Source organism: Heptranchias perlo, chromosome 14 (assembly GCF_035084215.1).
Source record: "Heptranchias perlo isolate sHepPer1 chromosome 14, sHepPer1.hap1, whole genome shotgun sequence".
Classification (NCBI taxonomy): domain Eukaryota; kingdom Metazoa; phylum Chordata; class Chondrichthyes; order Hexanchiformes; family Hexanchidae; genus Heptranchias; species Heptranchias perlo.
Genome location: NC_090338.1, coordinates 66,224,120 through 66,241,968, shown reverse-complemented (window position 1 = coordinate 66,241,968; position 17,849 = coordinate 66,224,120). Strand labels below are relative to the sequence as shown.

General features: G+C 44.9%; 1 protein-coding gene across 1 annotated transcript in view; it reads left to right on the top strand.

Moving 5' to 3' along the window:
• adam19b (ADAM metallopeptidase domain 19b) overlaps nt 1-17,849 on the top strand; it is a 173,083-nt gene that overhangs the window by 18,248 nt on the left and 136,986 nt on the right. The window lies entirely within an intron of this gene.

Here is a 17,849-nt window from a genome sequence, read left to right as displayed (position 1 = left end):
ATGGCATACAGTACAGAATAAGGTGTACAGTACAGAATACAGGGTATAGAATATAGACTATAGTACAGAATACAGGATACAGTATAGAATATAGACTATTGCACTGAATACAGGATACATTACAGAATACAGGGTATAATATAGGGTACTGAATATACAGTACTGAATATAGAGTACAGTACTGGATACAGAGTACAGTATAGAGTATATTACTGAATACATGGTGCAGTATAGAATATATAGTACAGTACTGAATATGGAATATAGTATCGATTCTAGTACTGAATACAGGGTACAGTATAGAATATAGAGCATAGTTCTGAATACAGGGTGCAGTTTAGAATATAGAGTATAGTACATAATAGAGGGTACAGTAGAGAATATACCACTGAATACAGGATACAGTTTAGAGTACAGTGCTGGATATAGGGTACAGTACACAGACGTTGACCAGATGGGCTGGATTGCCTGTTTCTTTGCTGCACATTCCATGTAATTTTGTGTAAAACAATTAAAGAGAAGTTAAAAAAAATCTTTACTCAGAGCATGGTTAGAATGTGGAATTCTCGACCACAAACTGTTGAGTCAATAAATTATTTTAAAAAGGATTTGGAAAGATGCTTGAAAAAGAGACATATTAAAGGGTGTAAGGAGCAAGCAGGAGAGTGGGATTAAACTAGGTGGCTCATGTGAAGAAAATCAGCAGGACAGACTTGATGGGCTGAATGGTTTGCCTCTTTACTGAGACGTTCTATGATTCTCATGATAATATGGGGGCTAAAACGGGCCCATATGAGCCCCACTTCCGGCGTGATGTGCGCAGGACGCCATATCAGTAAAGGCATTTGCGCACACGCACTTAACGACCGCCGGCAGTATGTAAAGTAGGGAGATTATGTGGTAGATCAGTGTGCAACGCTGATTTAAAGGGACAGATGCGATTTTGGAACTCCATGCTCCAGCCCAATGCACTGTCTTAACCTCGCACAGTTGAACAGGTCTTAAATGGCATGGAGGACCCCTCACCAGCGCTATTTAAAGGGAGCATGCAGGAGTTACAGGTTAGTTGCTGGATTATTGCTTCTGGCTGCTGATGCATTTGTACCTGTGTTTGGAGGTCCCCTCTTCTTGAATACTAGGACTAGGGGACATAGCCTAAAAATTAGAGCCAGGAGTGAAGTTAGGAAACATTTCTACACACAAAGGGTGGTAGAAGTTTGGAGAACTCTTCCGCAAACGACAGTTGATGTGAGCTCAATTGTTAATTTTAAATCTGAGATTGATAGATTTTTGTTAGTCAAAGGTGTTGAGGTATATTCGGATAAGGCGGGTATATGGAGTTAGGTCACAGATCAGCCATGATCTCACTGAATGGCAGAACAGGCTCGAGGGGCTAAATGGCCTATGTTCCTATAATAAAGTTTCAATACTCTACAGGGAGTGGGCTGGCAAGCTGACAGGCAACAGCAAGAGCACTGGCGGAGTAGCAGGAGTGGGACAGGAATGCTGTCATCCTGAGAGAGGACAGCAGGTTCATGTTCCATGGAGTCACTGCCACTCGCTGCCTCCTGTTATGCGCCACCTTCTCCTGCAAGAAAGAGGGAAGTGTGTTGATGAGTGCCCTGAAAGATGTTTGGGTGATGTGGCTGTCATGGTTGAATAGCTGCCAATGTGTGTGACCTGTGAGTTGTGGGTGTGCGGCTTGCAACAGTGGTAATGTGTGAGGGTGAGATGAAGCATCTGATTGGAAGAATTGAGTACTGATGGAAAGAGTTTGTTGGTAGGTGGGTGCTGGGGGGGGGTGAGTGTAGTACATGGAGCAGTGGATGCGGCTAGTGGTGCAGTTGGTAGGAGATGGCACTTGACAGTTGACCTCACTCACCTTGACCACTTGTGTCAAATCATTGCACTTCTTCCTGCACTGCATTCATGTTCGCGGTGCTATGCTCCTGAATCATAGAATCATAGAAGTTTACAACATGGAAACAGGCCCTTCGGCCCAACATGTCCATGTCGCCCAGTTTATACCACTAAGCTAGTCCCAGTTGCCTGCACTTGGCCCATATCCCTCTATACCCATCTTACCCACGTAACTGTCCAAATGCTTTTTAAAAGACAAAATTGTACCCGCCTCTACTACTGCCTCTGGCAGCTCGTTCCAGACACTCACCACCCTTTGAGTGAAAAAATTGCCCCTCTGGACCCTTTTGTATCTCTCCCCTCTCACCTTAAATCTATGCCCCCTCGTTATAGACTCCCCGACCTTTGGGAAAAGATTTTGACCTTGGCCCCTACTGCCTCCCACTGGTTCGGGAGCATATGTCTAGAGGGCCCCTTGGCCCCCCCCCCCCCACCCACTGTGGATATAGGATGCCCCTCCTTCTGTCCACCTCTTGCACCAAGGCCTCTATTGCATCATCAGAGAACCTTGGTGCACGCTCCCTCACCAGCCCGGTACAAACTCAGATTGGTGGGGTCTGGCGTGCAGATTGGAGGATGTGGGATGTAGTTGTGAGCAATCTTTATTCAATGTTTTGAGAGAACTCAACAGTTTGTAAATATAAGGATGGGACCTGCATCCGTGTTTTGCGTGTGCGATTTCTGATCTCCGTTCAGACCCGTATCTTATATTTTGAAAATAGAAGAATCCTGCAAATTTTGAGCAGCCAAGTAGTTGCTCATTTAAAAATTCCATCATCACCATGCTTCACTATATTGCAGCACAGATTCACTTCACCATTGACTTCCACCACTTCCTGCAGCCACAGTGTACCCCCCCCCCTTTAAATGATGATAGCCACTCGCGATATCTGGGCCCCTTGCTGGTGAGCAGGCACTCAACAGCATAGGTAGCGCTGGTTGCACGCAGCAATCATGTAAAACAGCAGACAGCACGAATGTTACGTGCTGCCTGCATCTCAATGATCGAGCGCGGGTTAATCGCACACCGTGACCCCGCACCCGTTTTCGGGGGTTAACCAATTTAACCCCCTATACGTCTGTAGCAAAGTTAAATTGCTACTATGAGGCAGCCATAACAAACTAACATAATTAACTTACTTAAAAATGGACTCCAAGTACAGAGCCATCTAGTGTACAGGCTGAGGAATCACCGGTACGTATGTGTATCTATCGTGTCCAGTACCAGAGCTGGAAGGAGCAACGAGTCGAGTGAGCAAGGAGTCATTAAGACAGGAAAGGCTCTTGTCAGTACTGTTGGGGCTGACAATCTGTGTAAAGGCCGGGATACAGCTGCTGGTGACCTTTCAGTGCTAACAACAACAACAACTTGCATTTATATAGTGCCTTATAAACGTAGTAAAACGTCCCAAGCCGCTTCACAGGAGCGATTATCAAACAAAATTTGACAATGAACCACACAAGGACAGGTGACCAAAAGCTTGTTCGAAGAGGTGGGTTTTAAGGAGTGTCTCAAAGGAGGAGAGAAAGAGGTAGAGAGGTTTAGGGAGGAAATTCCAGAGCTTAGGCCCGAGGCAGCTGAAGCCAGAGGTGGAGCAATAAAATTGGGGATGCGCAAGAGGCCAGAATTGGAGGAGTGTAGCAATCTCGGAGGGTTATAGAGCTGGAGGAGGTTACAGAGATAGGGAGGGGTGAGGCCATGGAGGGATTTGAAAACAAGGATAAGAATTTTAAAATTGAGGCGTTGCCGAACCAGGAGCCAATGTGGATCAGCGAACACAGGGGTGATGGGAGAACGGGACTTGGTGCGAATTAGGATACGGACAGCAGAGTTTTTGGCCGAGGTTACAAACAGTCTGGTTCAACCTCAGACAGTGGCCAGAGGGGGAGATGGAGTCGGTGGCTAGGGAATGGAATTTGTGGCAGTGACCAAAAACAATGGCTTCGGTTTTACCAGTACTTAATTGGAGGAAATTTCTGCTCATTCAATACTGGGTATCGGACAAGCAGCGTGACAAATCAGAGGCAGTACACAGGGTCAGTGGGAGATCACCTCATTATAACACCGGTAATGGGCACCCATCCCTAGTGGTGTCTCTGAGGCGCCTGCTAGTTGGAGGGGGCCAGGACTTTTGGCAGAGGGTGACCTCTTAGGTGCTGTGTTCCCCCCTCCCGCACCGCTGTAAGTATTCCTATTGGCCCCTTTACAAAGGACCTAAAACTGGCTAAGATACTTGAAGTCCTCAGGAGTCCAGGCCTGAACCCCAAGGAGGGCCGCACTCCTGTCAGTTGACTGGCTGGTAAGCCTACTTTCGCTGGGCGTTCTGAACTGTCGATTGGTTCCCAGCCTGGGAGGAGATGAGGAAACTTCTGGCCTGGGAGCCCCATCTCCCGGCAGTGCCCTCTCCTCCTCCGACATGGTGACCTTGTTTGGTATGGATGGAGGTCCAGCTGACACGGCCACATGCTACGGCTGGCACTACACTACTGCTGGCACACCACTGCCAGCACACTACATACGGCACACTACGGCTGGCACTACACTACATATGGCACACTACTGTCAGCACATTATGCTGGCACACTACAGCTGGCATGGCCACAAGCTATGGCTGGCACATTACTGCTGGCACACTACTGTCAGCACATTACTGCCGGCACACTACAGCTGGCACGGCCACATGCTACGGCTGGCACTACACTACATATGGCACACTAATGTCAGCACATTATGCTGGCACACTACAGCTGGCATGGCCACAAGCTATGGCTGGCACATTACTGCTGGCACACTACTGTCAGCACATTACTGCCGGCACACTACAGCTGGCATAGCCACATGCTACGGCTTGCACTGCTAGTACACTACGGCAGTTACTCCTGGCACATCTACAGCCTGTAATGTCTGTAATCATGTCTGATTAAAGCGGCCTTAGCATTATTGTACGAAATGAATTTATTATTGAATTCTACTGATTTGGTTCTGGGTTTGAGGTTTTGCGGAATATACCGTAAAGTGTTCTTGTTTGAAATACAGCCTGACGTACTCTCAATAATTAAATCAACCAGAGAGGTAAAACAGTTTCTCTTCTGTGTTTTCATCCCGTGCCACAGATATACTATAAACAGCCTGTAATCAAATATTTTGAGCATTTATAGATGTCCCTTTACTTCAGTAAGTGTCATTGTTTTCTTTTCAGTGTAAGTATGGCAGTCCCACAACAATCAATATTTGATAATGCAACAATTTGCTAATCAATTAGATCCAGGCTGGACAAGGAAGACAGTCTGCAAGAGGGAGTTTGGAAGCAGAGCTGGATCAGCTGAATGTGAATGTGCTTTAAACCTTTAATAAATCTGTTTCTTTACAGAATCATAGAATCATACAGGTCAGAAGGAGGCCATTCGGCCCATCATGACTGTGCCTGCTCTTTGAAAGAGCTATCCAATTAGTCCCACTCCCCTGCTCTTTCCCATAGCCCTGTAAATTTTTCCTTTCAATATTCAATTTTAATGAACCTGGAAACAAGTTCAGCAAGAACTAAACACGTCCCCGATCGCACAGCGGGTGGGAAAGATAAAAATGGGTTAAAGTTCAGGGTGGAACTGTTGATCTGAACGATTGGCAAATATAGGGTCACAAACAAGAAAGGACAGGCAGTTTGTGACTGTCTATTTACCTAAGAGCTGTGAGGAAGAGTCCCTTTCAAAGCCTGTCTTTACTCTTTCAGATGCTGACTGACCTGCTGTGCAGTGTCTCTGTGTTTTTATTCTCGATGTCCAGCATCTCTTTCTATCTCTTAAGTTTGTAGCTCTCAGGTGCCGGATTTTAGATTATCCTCTGGCGATGTCTAATCGATGTAAACTGGAAACAGCATTGGGAGTTTACCTGTGCTGTTGTTAAATATTGCAGATGAGGGTTAAAGGCCAAGAGGTCGTGCTGTGTGTTTGAGAGTGTACGCTTTCAGGGCCTGTCATTCATAGTTTCTGTCAGTGAATTGTAGTGGAGCAGCCCTGTACATATTGGAAGTTCTCAATGAATTCCACATCTCTCAACTACAGACAACCAAAGCAAGTATTTCATGGAACTCCAATTTCATTTTTTCCCCCTAAACATTCAAGCAATACTTGTTCTCAATATTTTCTTTTCTAACTTTGTTGGTGCCTTGTATGAGAGGCCTTGGCCCTGTGCCTAGGATTGTCGATGAAAAAAAAAAATCAGAAGTCCCGCCCTCCAAAAAAAAAGCACACGGTGTAGCCATGCATCTTCGTGCCAATTTGGCAGTCCTTCTCTGTGTTCCCGGCAACTCTGTGAAGATGTACCAAGGGAATGTCAAGGAAGTTGGTTTAACGAGATTTAGTTGAAAACACGTTTCACTGACAGGCAGAGCACATTTACTTTAAAACACGATCATCCTATGCTCACAGCAGTGATCTCATAATTTCAAGGCCTTCATCTTTTGGCTCTTGTTACATTTTCTCTTTTGTGAAGTTGACCTTAGAATTGAACATCAGCCAATCTACGCAGTGTTGAGAGTATTTTTGTTGGTCCAAGAGCCTGTCCGATGTGCGAAAAGATTTGGATTAATGGAAAAGTTCAGGATTGTCGAATTAACTATAAAAGGGCAAAAAAAAAGGGCCTTATCTATGAGTATTGTGCGGCAGGGATTTAACCTGAACGGATCATTTCTCAAAAGTACCATCTGTTGCAGGTTGACATCATAGCATAACTACTTGTGTAAACCTACATGTACAAATGCAACGGGATGAGCAGGAATGTGACAATTCCCCGTTATTTCATCCCAAGGCAATCTTACAAAATGATTCTTAACACATTAAGAGCAGTAAAATGCAGTTTAGACAAAACATAACAGGACAAAGCAGTCCGCTTAATCGGCACCCCAGCCACTGGCTTAAACACCATCGGCGCACTGTAGCTGCAGTGTGTATTGTCCACCGAATGCACTGCATCACCTCACAAAGGCTTCTATGACAGTACCTCGAAGCCGCGATCTCTACCGCCTAGAAGGTCAAGGGCAGCAGGTGCATGGGACTAACATCCTCACACAACATCTTGACTTGGACATCTGTCACCATTCCTTCATCCCTGGGTCAAAATCCTGTAACTCCCTACCTAACAGCACTGTGGAAGCACCTTCACCACACGGACTGCAGCCCTTTGGTAATGAGGGTGGCAAAACCAGGCGGACCAAAGATGGGATGATTTCCCAAGGCAAGGTCAGTATTTATTATCTACCCCTAGTTGCCCTTGAGAATGTGGGCCTTCTTGAACCGCTGCAGTCCGTGTGGTGATGGTGCTCCCACAGTGCTGTTAGTAGGGAGTTCCAGGATTTTGACCCTGCGACAATGAAGGAATGCTGAAGGATGCCCCTTATCTGTCCAATGAGGAGATCTCTGCCCTGAAGTCCCTTGTTTTCATGGTCAGGATGGACTGCAATAAAAAGCCTTTGTTTTCAAGTTCAAGTTCCAGCCTGCTCACTTGACACAGCGAGGGATCTCACCCCAACAATGCCCCACCTGTCCCCCCGACCCCCTGCCAAACTGCTGCAGAGTGTCATAGAGCTGCAAAGATGGTCTGACTTAACTTGACTTGTTCCTCAGTGGTCCATTGGGGTGGAGCATCAATCCAGTATACTGGAGAACAATGAGGCCTAGGCTCAATCCCACATGCTCTTCATCCCTTAATACATCAGCACTGCATTGAAATCAAGACTCACCACACTATCACTTACTCTGTCTTGTTGGGATAAATTCTTGTCCTCACCACCTGGGCGGTAACCTGTGAGAGTGGATTTACCTGCCTGTTATAGAATCGGACCGATTTTCATCCCGTTGAAATCAATGGAATGAAAATTGGACGGTTTCTATAATGGGCGCCCGATCCACTCTGCCAGGTTACTGTCCGTGCGGTAAAGATGAAAATTTACCCCATTCTCTCCCCCAACTCAAAGCCATGCAGCTCCCTACCTTCCTCAGTCTTCCCTGATTTAGGAATAGAGAGGAGAAGATCCACAATTCGCAGATGATACTAAGCCAGGAGGTATAGTGAATTGTGAAGAAGAGTGCAAACAATTGCTAGATAGATGGGCAGAACAATGCCAGGTCCAGTTTAACATCAAGTCTGAGGAAGTGGACTTTGGGCATTAGAATGGCAACTGGAAATACTGTATAAACGGGGGAAGTGTTGGGGGTGAAATTCAGCTTTGGCGAGGGCACAAAATGGGCAGAACCGGATCGGCTGCCTGTTATAAAACCCCCAGCAAATTTTCCTTTCCATTCACTTCCGTTTCATCTCCCTTGGGTGGAGGGGGAGGATAGACAAAAGGGGCTTAGGATCCCAGATACATCATTCATTAAAAGTTAGCTCACAAGTACAAAAAGCAGTGAAAAATGCTTATGGGATAGTGTGCTTCATCAAAAGAGGTGTGGAATATAAAAGGAAGAAAATATTATTGCGGTTATATATAACTTTGGTCCGACTTTGGATATTCTGTCCAGTTTTGGGCGTTTGTGTCTTAAGAAGATACACAGGCCTGGAGAAGGTGCAGTGCCGATTCAGCAGGGAATGGACTGAGTTATGATGAGAGACCGAGTTAAGTTGGGTTATATCTCCTGGAGATGATGAGGTTAAGCAGTGATCTGAATGAGATGCTTAAAATAATGACGGGAATTGACTGGGTAGGTAGGGAATGACTCTCCCCCTCTGGTAGAGGAATCCAGAACTGGGGAATATAATCTTAAAATCTGAGTTACGTCAGTTGGAAGTGAATCCAGGAGAAAAGAAAATCCCACAAAAGGGCTGTGAGAATGTGGGATCCACGGCCTCAGAAGGTCACAGAGACAGAATCAACTGAGATGTTTAAAAGTGAAGTTGATACTTGCTTGGCAAGTAAGGACATTAAGGATATCAAGAAGAGTGTGGAATTGCAATTAAAAATATGGGGAGCTATAGTTAACAATATGCTGGAACAGTTTTGACAGGCTGAATATCTGACTCATTTTCCTATGTTCCCAGAATCTACAGGCTATGAAAACCCAAAGCTTGACATCACTTGACCACTACTTCCTGATTTGCCTCATGTTCTCCTTAACCCTTTGCTACCTTCTTGATGTACTATCCCATTGGGCTTCATCCTCCATTTAGTTATCTCAACAATAAGAAAATCCCCCACTCCATCCGGTGACTTCCTGATCTCAGCCCTTCTGCAGGGAGAAACCAAGAGATGGCTGAACAGTTCCTTACAAAGATTGGAGGGTGGCGGGGGCCAGGGAGGAAGGAGAATGAGAGCATTAAGCTGCTGGCTTGTGTTATCCGTGGGCAGGATTGGCAGTGGCTGAGAGTAGACCAGCCATCAGCTCTTGCAACCACAAACAACGAATACGGTAATGCTCTAAAGAAAATACATACTCCCAAAATTAAAGTTACTATTCTTCCAAGCCTGTCAATTTCACATGGAAGTTGCAGGTGTGTAACAAAGTCCGGGGTGTGAAGGTTGAGTTTAGGACAGATGCCAGGATCTATTTCTTTACAAAGCAAGAACCAATTAGCAACTTGGATGGTTTTGGTGAGGGCACTGGGCTCCTTTAAGAAAAGAAAGTCTTGCATTTATATAGTGCCTTTCATAACCTCAGGACGTCCCAAAGTGCTTTATAGCCAATGAAGAAATTTTGAAGTGTAGTCACTGTTGTGATGTAGGAAACACTGCAGCCAATTTGCACACAGGAAGGTCTCACAAACAGCAGTGAAATAATGGCCCGATCATCTATTTTTAAATATTGGTTGAGGGATAAATATTGGCCAGGACGTCGGGAGAACTCCCTGCTCTTCTTCGAATAGTGCTGTGGGATCGTTTGTGTCCATCTAAAAGAGCAGATGGGGCCTCGGTTTAACATCTCATCCAAAAGACAGCACCTCCGACAGTGCAGCAGTACTGCACTGAAGTGTCAGCCTCGATTATGTGCTCAAATCTCTGGGTTGGGACTTGAACCGACAACCTTCTGCCTCCAAGGCGAGAGCGTTACCAATGAACCAAGGCTGAAAGGATTAATGTAGAGTATTATTCCAGGGCAAACCATGCCAGTCAGACAAGGGGACAGTCTAGTCGAAGGCAAGTTCAGGACTGATGTCAGGAAGAACTTCTCCATCTAGAGCGTGATTAATACCTGGATGGTCTTCTGGCTAATGTAGTGGAGGCAAAAATTTCAGGAGGCACTGGAGAGGTAATTAAATGCTGTGAAGTGGGGATCATAGGTTTCTACAGAGGGATGCACTAGACAGGCCGAATGGCCTTAATTGTTCATACTTGTCACTGTGAAGAAAGGGTTTTCTCGTCAATGGGTTATTATCACGTTAAAGACTTTTTAACCAGGTACATAAAACCACATGCACGTTTAAAGGTATGATTGATAGTTGTGACATTTTGAATAAAAACTCATCGCAGATCACTAGTGCTGTCAATAGAAACTTATCATGGGATCAAAAGTGATGGGCTTTGAGGTGCGTTTTCACATTAAGCTGTTTACCCAATGATTGACCTGCCTGTGGTCTTGTTGCTGTGGGGATGCTGTCTCTTTAAGCAACCTGAGGGAAAGTATGCACAATTCACATAATTGAATATTTTGGTCCCGTGTTTGAACTCACAGACCGAATGGTTTTTAGCAAAATGAAACTATTCCAAAAGTCTAGTCTGGGGAATCTGTCAGAGTTGGACAAGACTTGTTCTTGCCAAAAAAAAAAATCGACTTTACGCTGTTGGAGATCTCTGCGCTTCTCCAGTTCTGGCCTCTTGTGCATCCTCGATTTCCCTCACCCCACCATTAGCGGCCGTGCCTTTAGCCGCCTAGGCCCTAAGCTCTGGAATTCCCTCCCTAAACCTCTCCGCCTCTCTAACTCTCTCTCCTCTTTTAAGACGCTCCTTAAATCCTACCACTTTGACCAAGCTTTTGGTCACCTGTCCTAATATCGCCTTATATGGCTCGATGTCAAATTCTGTCTACGTTAAAGGCGCTATATAAATGCAAGTTGTTGTTGTAGGCAAGCTTAAAGCTCTATATTTGCTGAAAAGTGTCCATTGACAAACATTCACAGCCCGAGGCCCTAGCTGTTCGGAGTATCATTTGTTTTCCTCTGAATCTTTCTATCTTCTCTCCTTGAAGGCACTAATTCCTGCGGGGGAAGAGTTTCCCAGGTGTCAGCCACCTTGCACACCATCCAAGAAGCCATTTGTCACACGTGAGCCTAGAGAGTTCCACCAGGCAAATTGAGGATTTTAAACTTGAGGCGTTGGGGGAAACGGGGAGCCGGTGAAGGTCAGCAACAATGGTGGGGGGGTGGGGGGGCGGTGGTGAGGGGAGGAGGACGATGGGTGAGCAGCACGTAGTGCTCGTCAAGGAATAGGCGGCTGGGTTTTGGACAAGTTGGGGGGGTGGGGGGTGTGTTTGTGGAGGTCGATCAATCTGTCAGCACTCTATCCTCAGACTCCCCTTGAACACTGCTCACCTATACCAGGTATTAGAGTGGGATAGCAATCTGTGGAACTATATTCCAGAAGAAGGTGTGGTGTTGAGAGAGGAAGTGCTAAGTGTTTTAGGCGTGATTTTGCATTCTCTTTTAACTGCACATCACAGATGTTATAGATCCAACTGCAAGCAATGGGAAACCTCTGCACTCTACAGGGATGTATTATGTGTCAGTTAATGGAGCAGAGCATTTATTATTTAGCAACCTCTTACAGGAAGGCGCATTTTCCCCTTGATCCGACAGCAGCACCTGCTAAGGCTGTTGAGTATCAGCTGTGATGTTACAGCTCGGAGCTCTGATGCCTTGCAACAATCTCCAAATACTGAAAACGTACTGTCCAATGTTCTGTGCGCGACCTATAGGGCAAGAGATAATGTTGCAGCAAAGCAATCTGTTAATAATCAGAAAACTGGCATCTTTAACTGTCCCTGGGATATTTTATGTGTACTCCAGTGAAGTACTGAGGGAGCGCTGCACTGTCAGAGGTGCCGTCTTTCGGATGAGACGTTAAACCGAGGCCCCCATCTGCCCTCTCAGGTGGATGTAAAAGATCCCAGGGACACTATTTCGAAAGAAGAGCAGAGGAGTTCTCCCCAGTGTCCCGGCCAATATTTATCCCACAACCAGCATCAGTAAAAAAAAACAGATTATCTGGTTATTTATCTCATTGCTGTTTGTGGATCCCTTGCTGTGTGCAAATTGGCTGCCACGTTTCCTACATTACAACAGTGACTACACCAAAAAAAAGTACTTCATTGGCTGTAAAGTACTTTGAGACGTCCTGAGGTTGTGAAAGGTGCTATATAAATGCAAGTCTTTCTTTCAGTACTCGGGCAGTAATTCGCTAGACACGGTAAATTGGTGGGATTTTTCTTTCTGTGGCAGGTGCTGCTGTGAGAGGTCACTTGTGCCAATGATTAGTAGACGCACAAAGTAGTCAGGATAATACTGAGCAGGCTTTTAGGGAAAATATTGAAATTTAAGTACCGCAAGTAATGCTTTAAAGAGCATTTTATGTGGTACTTAAAATAATTTCGACATTGAGGAATATCATCTGTCATTTTCTCAGGAGATGTATCCTGTTCCATCGTGGATTAAAGGCTTGGCTATTTCAAATGTATCACTCAAGAGATGTTTCTCCCCCTCCTCCCACCCTCCTCTCCCGAAGGCACTGACTCTCGCTAGGGTACAGTACCACAGGCATCAGCCGCCCTCCAGTGCTTCACTCAAGCGGCCATTCTTCACAAGCGAGCCCAGCCATCGAGTGCTGGTGGGCTATCCGACCGCAGGTGGCGTCACAGCAGAATCCCAATCCTGTTCTCTCCCAGTATTCACACTTTTCCATTAGGGGCCAAGAGTTTAGTGAACACCCTGCCTCATTCTTCCACCCTCTAGCCTAGAGGCATTGAGGACAATTAGTTAGATCCACTGTGACCCTGACTGAGATCAGCTAACTCAGTGCAGACCAGTTGCGGCTATCTCCAAAGGAAGTCTCTTTCTGTGCAGTTATAAGAACTTTTTTGATTTATTCGTTCTCGGGATGTGGGTGACACTGGCAAGGCTGGCATATTTTGCCACACCCTGGTCGCCCTGAGAAGATGGTGGTAAGGACTTCTGCTTGAACAGCTGCAGCCCTGGTACTGATAGTGCTGTCATGGTACTGTTAGGTAGGGAATATTGTGGAAAGGCTGATCAGATTACAGCAGTCAAGCTCACATGAAGAAGCCCTCTGCTTAGTCTACCTTATAATACAAAATCGGGATATTATGAATGACTGCAAGACCGAGGCTTGCACAATGCCTCGATGTTTGCACAATAACTGATGCCAATGTGAGCCTGTTTGGGAAGTGATGCTTTTCCAAAAGTGCAGTGCAAGTAAGTTGTCGTCCGTCATTAAAAGAAATGTGTGCCACAGATTGCCTCGCACAGTGACGTCGGCTGGTCCAGGAATCCTGCCAGGAATTCTGACTTGCCTGCTCGCATCTGGTGCACAGGAGATCTCAGTTGCCAGCAGGTTGTGTGACTTGGGAAAGTGTTCCTGGGATTAGAAAGGGACAGCTTCAAACCAGTTTTCCATTTTTTCTAGTTTCCATTCCTTGGGATGAGCGTTTTGGATGAGAAATCTCACTTCACCGTTGGTCTTCCTCTCAATGGCGATCTAAGTTACTCCAAGTTTCAATCACTGTATATAGTCCCACTGAGGGATACAGGAACATCTCACTGCAGGGGACAATTTACTGCCTGTTAATATAATGCTGAGGTTTCAGTTTTTAATTCACCTTGTCCCATAAAGATATTGGAAATTTAAGTAAATGGGGAGGGAGGCAGCAGGGTTCGGAGATCTCACCGCTGTAAATATAGAACCTGCTATGACTTATTTCTTTCTCATCAGAAAAATACACTACATAAACAGTGAGCTCTTTTTCTTTCTGGCGCAGGTTCTCTCGCTGCTGAACCTGCCCCCTTTGCACTGCATGATAGGAACATTAGGAACAGGAGGAGGCCATTCAGCCCCTTGGGCCTGCCCCACCATTCAATTAGATCATGGCTGACCTGTACGTCAACTCCATTTACCCACCTTTGCTCCATATCCCTCAATACCCTTAGCTAAAAAAAAAATCTGTCGATTTCGGTCTTGAAAGCTCCAATCGACCCTCAGCATCCACAGTCTTTTGATGGAGAGAGTTCCAGATTTCCACTACCCTTTGTGTGAAAAATTGCTTCCTGATTTTAAGATGATGTTCCCTTGTTCTTGATTTCCCCCCACCAGAGGAAGTAGTTTCTCCGTATCTACCCTATCAAACCCTTTTAATATTTTAATCACCTCGATTAGATCATCCCTCACTCTTCTACACTCGGAATACAAGCCAAGTTCCCGAGACAATTTTGATTTTTTTTGAGACTTTATTTGGTGCGTTTTCCAGCGTTTTGGAGTGGACTTTTTATATATACAAAATCATTTTCTGATATGTACAGTTCAATCCTCCTAATTTAGAGTAGTTTAATTTGAATTATCTGATAATTTGCATTATAAACTGCCACCTTGCTGTGTTATTTATGTTGCTTAATTTGAATTATTTTGTGGGAAAAAAAACCTTTAATTATTAGCAGTAGATTGCATAGCACCTCATGTAAAAGAATATTTCCCCACTGAGCTGGACTGCAGACTATAATAGAGAAGCATATACATTGTGGCAATCTGTTAATATAATGTCTTTGTTTCCTGACCCTTGTTTCCTGCTGTACCATTAAACTTTTTTGAGACTAGAGATAGCTGTTTTTAATATTAGTCTGGTGTTCATACAAAATTTTAATTGGACCTTAGTTAGTGTACTGTGTACAGTATTGGGCTCCACACAAAAGGAAGGATATTGAGGCTTTAGAGAGGGTTCAACATAGATTCACTAGGATGCCGACTGGTATGAGGAAATAAAAATATGAAGAAAGACATCAAATTTCCCTCCAAGTCACACACCATCCCAATATCGACATATATCGCCGTTCCTTCTTTGTTGCTGGGTAGGGTTGCCAACTCTGGTTGGATGTATTCCTGGAGGTTTCGTCATATGACCTCCTGCCCCCAGCCGCCTCACCCATTCAAACAATTTTTTTTCTCGCATCTCCAATATTTTTATAACTAAAATGTTCAAAGAAAATGAAAAACAAACAATCATTTTAATGCCTCTATGATTTTTTTACTCGGGTTGCTCTCAGCAGCGTGCAGGAGACTAATTTGTAATTTTTGTAGGTCAATCCTGGAGGGCTGGCCACCCTATCGCTGGGTCAAAATCCTGGAATTCCCTACCTATCGGCACATGGGCTGCAGTGGTTCAAGCAGGAGGTCCACCTCTGCCTTCTGAAGGGCAACTAGGGATGGGCAATAAATGCTGGCCTTGCCAGCGACACCTAGATCCCGAGAATTAATTTTTAAAAAGTTGGATCTTTTCTCGTACGAACAACGCAGATTACGGGGCAATATAATAGAAGTGTTTAAAATTATGGAAGGATGGGACGGGGTAGATAGTAGCAGAGTGTTTCCAGTATTTGAGGGGTCAAGAACGAAGGGCCGTAGATGCAAGATTAAATGTGAGAGATTTGGAACAGAGAGCAAGGGAAACTTCTTCTCACAGAGAGTTGTGAGGCTGTGAGATTCACTTCAGGGTTAGTGGTTGAGGTAGAAACTATGTCAACAATCAGGATTAGATTGGAGAGGTGGATGAAGGAGAAGAGGTTGAAGGGATGTGGGATCAGGGTGGTTAAACATGATTTGGACTACTTGCTCGCATGGAGGATAAATGCTGACACAGACTGGTTGGGCTGAATGGCCTGTTTCCGTGTTGTAACTTCTGTGTATTCCTGTGTAGTTCCCCTGTCTGCTATTTTAACACAGGTGTTAACTCACTCATTCTATACAGGTAAACACTTCAGTTAAAATGGCGAACAGAGGATTGGAGCAAGAATGCATTAAGCACTCATCCCCGAATATCATCAGCATTCACTTATGAGGTTTGGTCTCAAAATGAATCGCTGATAATATAAATAGTATGGAATAAAAATAACTCTTCATTTTGGTATTGTTTACAGAGCCCATGATATTTATCAGAAGATGATGCCTTGATCACGTGCTTTTGCAGTCAGGGCACTTAGCCTCCAAAAATAAAAAACGGGTATACTCAATGGAGGGTATGTCCTTTGGAAAAAAAGAAAAACTTACATTCATATAGCACCTTTCACGACTTCAGAATGTCCCAAAGCGCTTTACAGCTAATAAAGTACTTTTGAAGTGTAGTCACTGTTGTAATGTAGGGAGCCAATTTGTGCACAAACAACAATAATCAAATAACCTATTTTTAGTGATGTTGGTTGAGGGATAAGTGTTGGCCAGGATCCTGCTCTTCTTGGAAATGGTGTCATGGGATCTTTTATGTCCACCTGAGAGGGCAGACGGGGCCTCGGTTTAACGTCTCATCTGAAAGACGACACCTCTGACAGTGCAGCACTCCTTCAGTACTGCACTGGAGGGTCAGCCTAGATTATGCGCTCAAGTCTCTGGAGTGGGACTTGAACTCATGAACCATTGACTCAGAGGCGAGAGTGCTACCAACTGACCTAGGGCTAATCCCGCCACTACACCCACTGTGAGTCACCCAGCAGTTTGTGAAGGTGGAATCGCTTGGCGTCGATGCAGACTGTATCGGGCCTGTTTTGGAAGCTGCTAATAGGACGTGCGTCGAGTTGGAAGTTCTCGGTCGAAACTGAGCCTAACCAAAATGTCAGTATCCAGGCCCCCTTTAAAATGTTGCAGTGAAGTGGATTTTGTGTTTCTGTCATCCTTCCTTTTCCCAGCCAAAGAGCTGACCACCAACAAGTAACAAACCAGGAATCAAACGCTGAGCTGATGGGGATTTCCTCAAAGCAAACTTAAAGATGAATCATTCCACATTTAGCAATAACGTCAGCACAGAATAAGGTTGTAGTTAAAGAAAAAACTTATATTTATATAGCGCCTTATCACATCTCTTACAAATAACCAAAATACTTTACATGCAACTGTTTTAGTGGACGTAAAAGATCCCACAGCATATTCGAAGAAGAGCAGGGGAGTTCTCCCAGTGTCCTGGCCAATATTTATCCCTCAACCAACATCACTAAAAACAGATTATCTGGTAATTTATCTCATTGCTGTTCGTGGGACCTGGCTGTGTGCAAATTGGCTGCCGCCCAATTGGTTCCTGCTCCTGATCATTATCCAATGATCCTTGCTCTAAAACGTACACGTGTAGATATCGTGCGAGAACAGGACAGGAATCAGCTGCGTTTCCCTTTATCCAATACCCACAATGAGCTTTCCAGCAGGAGTCAGTGATCAAGAACCCTGCCTGATTTTTCCCTTCCCCAGTTCAGGGGCTCCTGTACAAAGCACCTGTAAAACTGACCTTGCTGAGACTGACGAACTCAACACAGCCTGGGGATCAAAGCTGGAATCCTCCTGACCAACTATGACACAGTGCGTTTACTCACTTGAGTTGTGGCCTTCATGTCACAGTTTGCTGTATCAGTGCTTTGAACTGCATTGAGACCCCTGTTTATTGCAATACATCTCCGTTGTTGAGCAGCAGGAAGGAAGGGGACAGAGACTGACTTATTGCAGTGTCCAGGCACCACATCCCTCCAGGAAGTTTGTCTATTATGGCGATACAAAGGGGCAAAAATGCATAATAATAATAATATTTGCATTTATATAGCACCTCATCACACCAGCACAATGGATTAGTATCGGAATATAGTGACTGTTCTTATGTAAGATAATGCATCAGCTATTCTTGTGTCAGTAAGTCCCACAGCAGCAAGGAGATCAATGGCCAATCAATCTGGTTTTGGTGATGTT